Raw genomic sequence first — 5617 nt, forward strand, 5'->3', positions numbered from 1 at the left:
ATATATACAGTGATGGGAAAAAGTTCCGGAACGGTCAAATAACTCAGCCAGATTGCATTTTTTGGAAAAATGTTATTTACGAAAGTTTTATGATTTTTCCCTATCTATCTAATGGTGATATGAATTTTGACCTTGACTATTATGTTGAAGGTCATTTCAAGGTCAAGTTCAATTTTTCAAGTGGGAACCACTATTTTTTACCACGAATTTGGAAAGAGCGGAAAATTTTACGTTCAGGACATGACCTTTTAAATCAGAGTCAAGGTCATTTCAAGGTGAATGTTCGAAAATTTCAGGGATGGCAATAGTAACTTAGCGAGGTTTTAACTGCAATTTCAAACATCCTGCAATATGTATGATCAGTCTTTTCTAACAATACCGCCGGCATTAGCATTACCCGAGATGTACCGCGTGGAGGTTGCACGGTCGGGTTTACATCTCTTCGGGGTGCTTTGTTCAGGTGGTTCCCCTTGCCGTCACCTGTGTGTGTGTGTGTGTGTGTGTGTGTGTGTGTGTGTGTTGTATTTAATGTATTAAGTGTTCAAACTGTTGCCCGTGCACTGCTTGGCAGTGACCCATACGTATGTAAATACTTTCCTGAACATTTCGCAACATTTCTGGTGTGATTGAATTAGAAACATTTATTATCCTTGCTTGCAATTCATTAATATCGGCAGGTTTTTTCTCAAACACTTTACTCTTCAAGTATCCCCAATAAAAGTAGTCCAACGGTGATAAGTCCGGTGATCTGGGCGGCCATTCAATCGATCCTCTTCTACCAATCCATTTATTAGGAAACACTTCATTAAGGTAATCTCGAGTAACTACCGCGAAGTGAGCTGGGGCTCCATCTTGTTGAAACCAAACTTGTTCAAAAGCAGGTCCAAGAATTTCTTGGATACGTGGGACCACTTGCGTTCGTAATAGATGCAGATAATTCTCAGCATTTATGTTCCCTGCGATAAAATACGGCCCAACAATATTTTGTCCAATAATTCCTGCCCAAACATTAAGTTTTTGTGGGTGTTGAGTATGCGAATCTCTCATCCAATGAGGATTAACATCCGCCCAATATCGCATGTTCTGACGATTGACAGATCCGCTCAATTCAAAAGTAGCTTCGTCAGAAAAACAAATCCAACTGAAGAATTGATTGTTATCATCATATCTCCTCATCATTTCATCGCAAAACTCTACTCTTCTGTCATAGTCATCTTCAGAGAGTTCTTGGACGAGTCGTATTTTAAACGGGTGGTAACCGTGTGACTTTAAAACTTTTGTAACGGATTTTCGGTCGATATCATATTCCTGAGCTATTCTCGAAGGAGGATTGTGCGGGTTTTCAATAATATTTTGGAGAACCTGCATAGACACGTCATCGTTAGTAGCTGTTTTTGGTCTACCCGATCTTCGTTCGTCAATAACTGAACCAGTTCTCTGGAATCGTAAAACAGTACGATGGACAGTAGATTTTGAAATAAGATCACGATTTGGAAATCTGTTATTAAACAGCGTGGCAACTTCTTCATAGGATCTCATTTTATCACCACATCCTCGCATTATAAGAACATGAATACGCTCTGTATCAGTCAAACGCATTTTCGATACAACCGATAGAAAACCAACCATAAACTTACAATGCAACAATGAATAATTGTATGAAATTATTTGTACAACGATAACGGCATGAAGAAGATACTCGAAAACAATTTAAAGCTTATGAGGTCAAAACTTCTTATTTGCATAAATAATGTGGTAGTTACCTAATCAATACGGGTTTTACACAGAAATATTATTATGTACTAATTTTACATAAAAAATTCATTGAATGAATTTCATTTTGAATCATAATTGTTGGTTTTAACTGCAATTTCAAACATCCTGCAATATGTATGATCAGTCTTTTCTAACAATACCGCCGGCATTAGCATTACCCGAGATGTACCGCGTGGAGGTTGCACGGTCGGGTTTACATCTCTTCGGGGTGCTTTGTTCAGGTGGTTCCCCTTGCCGTCACCTATGTGTGTGTGTGTGTTTTTTTTAACGCACACGCACACTCACACGCATGTAGTAATTACATTACTTTTGCTTGTTTTTTGAGAGGTGCAGGTCGAAATCAATTTAGATTCAATAATTCAACAATTATGATTCAAAATGAAATTCATTCAATGAATTTTTTATGTAAAATTAGTACATAATAATATTTCTGTGTAAAACCCGTATTGATTAGGTAACTACCACATTATTTATGCAAATAAGAAGTTTTGACCTCATAAGCTTTAAATTGTTTTCGAGTATCTTCTTCATGCCGTTATCGTTGTACAAATAATTTCATACAATTATTCATTGTTGCATTGTAAGTTTATGGTTGGTTTTCTATCGGTTGTATCGAAAATGCGTTTGACTGATACAGAGCGTATTCATGTTCTTATAATGCGAGGATGTGGTGATAAAATGAGATCCTATGAAGAAGTTGCCACGCTGTTTAATAACAGATTTCCAAATCGTGATCTTATTTCAAAATCTACTGTCCATCGTACTGTTTTACGATTCCAGAGAACTGGTTCAGTTATTGACGAACGAAGATCGGGTAGACCAAAAACAGCTACTAACGATGACGTGTCTATGCAGGTTCTCCAAAATATTATTGAAAACCCGCACAATCCTCCTTCGAGAATAGCTCAGGAATATGATATCGACCGAAAATCCGTTACAAAAGTTTTAAAGTCACACGGTTACCACCCGTTTAAAATACGACTCGTCCAAGAACTCTCTGAAGATGACTATGACAGAAGAGTAGAGTTTTGCGATGAAATGATGAGGAGATATGATGATAACAATCAATTCTTCAGTTGGATTTGTTTTTCTGACGAAGCTACTTTTGAATTGAGCGGATCTGTCAATCGTCAGAACATGCGATATTGGGCGGATGTTAATCCTCATTGGATGAGAGATTCGCATACTCAACACCCACAAAAACTTAATGTTTGGGCAGGAATTATTGGACAAAATATTGTTGGGCCGTATTTTATCGCAGGGAACATAAATGCTGAGAATTATCTGCATCTATTACGAACGCAAGTGGTCCCACGTATCCAAGAAATTCTTGGACCTGCTTTTGAACAAGTTTGGTTTCAACAAGATGGAGCCCCAGCTCACTTCGCGGTAGTTACTCGAGATTACCTTAATGAAGTGTTTCCTAATAAATGGATTGGTAGAAGAGGATCGATTGAATGGCCGCCCAGATCACCGGACTTATCACCGTTGGACTACTTTTATTGGGGATACTTGAAGAGTAAAGTGTTTGAGAAAAAACCTGCCGATATTAATGAATTGCAAGCAAGGATAATAAATGTTTCTAATTCAATCACACCAGAAATGTTGCGAAATGTTCAGGAAAGTATTTACATACGTATGGGTCACTGCCAAGCAGTGCACGGGCAACAGTTTGAACACTTAATACATTAAATACAACACACACACACACACACACACACACACACACACACACACACACACACACACACACACACACACACACACACACACACACACACACACACACACACACACACACACACACACACACACACACACACACACACACACACACACACACACACACACACACACACACACACACACACACACACACACACACACACACACACACACACACACACACACACACACACACACACACACACACACACACACACACACACACACACACACACACACACACACACACACACACACACACACACACACACACACACACACACACACACACACACACACACACACACACACACACACACACACACACACACACACACACACACACACACACACACACACACACACACACACACACACACACACACACACACACACACACACACACACACACACACACACACACACACACACACACACACACACACACACACACACACACACACACACACACACACACACACACACACACACACACACACACACACACACACACACACACACACACAGGTGACGGCAAGGGGAACCACCTGAACAAAGCACCCCGAAGAGATGTAAACCCGACCGTGCAACCTCCACGCGGTACATCTCGGGTAATGCTAATGCCGGCGGTATTGTTAGAAAAGACTGATCATACATATTGCAGGATGTTTGAAATTGCAGTTAAAACCTCGCTAAGTTACTATTGCCATCCCTGAAATTTTCGAACATTCACCTTGAAATGACCTTGACTCTGATTTAAAAGGTCATGTCCTGAACGTAAAATTTTCCGCTCTTTCCAAATTCGTGGTAAAAAATAGTGGTTCCCACTTGAAAAATTGAACTTGACCTTGAAATGACCTTCAACATAATAGTCAAGGTCAAAATTCATATCACCATTAGACAGATAGGGAAAAATCATAAAACTTTCGTATATAACATTTTTCCAAAAAATGCAATCTCGCTGAGTTATTTGACCGTTCCGAAACTTTTTCCCATCACTGTATATATATGTATGTATATATAATCAAAGAAACAATATAAAAGGCAAATTAAGAGCTAAATACTGAATTTTAAAGCGGAAATGAAACACTTTAATTGAATATAATATAGTTACATTATTCAATCAAAGTAAAATAACTGATCAAACGTTTCAGTCCCTAAATTTGGACTCTTTTCAGTGAAAATTTAAATACAGTACAATAAATTTTGAATAAATAAACACAACTTACATAAGAACGCTAAACCGTCGATATAAAAGCATAATAACAATGCATATAACAACGGAGAGAATTTCTATATTATTTAAATTCAACGGGTTGATTACGGCCTTAAAATAAGAAAAAAAGAATATTAAAATAGTTCAAACATAAAATAAATATTTAATTTCACTTAACAATCAAACCGTCAAATCCAATAATAACATTGGCATAACAAAGGATGTTATGTAGATAGTTCTAAGATTTAGATATAGAACTGAAGATCAGCAAATAGAAAGAATGATGTAAACTACAATCTTATATATTTCAAACTGTTCCGTAGGGACGCTGTCACCCGCACGGATAGAGCACGGCGAGCGGCCGTGCGCCAGGCGCAATCCGCTCGCGCGCGAATACTGCTCGCCGCTACTTCGCGCCGTCACCGCTACGCGGCAGAGATCCGAGTCGGGCCGTCGCTCGCGCGGTTAATTTTCGGTTCGGCGCCTATATAAGACGACGCGGGCAACGGCTCTAGGCCTTTTGAGTACGTTCGTACGTTGGGTCACTGCCTTTAGAGTGTCTACGACACGTTGGCTTGCATCGTAAGAAATATTTTGGACCTCCACCTCACGGTATTACAAACGATTGAGAAGAAGGTTCGCGAGATCTTTTTTCCGGATTACACTAGAGCCTCCACCACGGTAGATGCTTTCTTCTACGATATCTTGCGCACTGCAGCTATATCGTGCATCCTACGACAGAATTCGTTACTGTCGCCGTTACGATTCCGCGCGAGTCTGACTCTTTGAATTTCTCACCGAGGACTTATGGAGGATTCACACCGCGTCCGATGTCCAATAGAAGAACAGATATTCTAGAGATCCTAACTAGAAATATTTTGTCGTACGACACGGCTCGTC

This window comes from Odontomachus brunneus, unplaced genomic scaffold, assembly GCF_010583005.1.
Source record: "Odontomachus brunneus isolate Ranch 3 - 2012 unplaced genomic scaffold, Obru_v1 Obru_scaffold_002, whole genome shotgun sequence".
Taxonomy (NCBI): Eukaryota; Metazoa; Arthropoda; class Insecta; order Hymenoptera; family Formicidae; genus Odontomachus; species Odontomachus brunneus.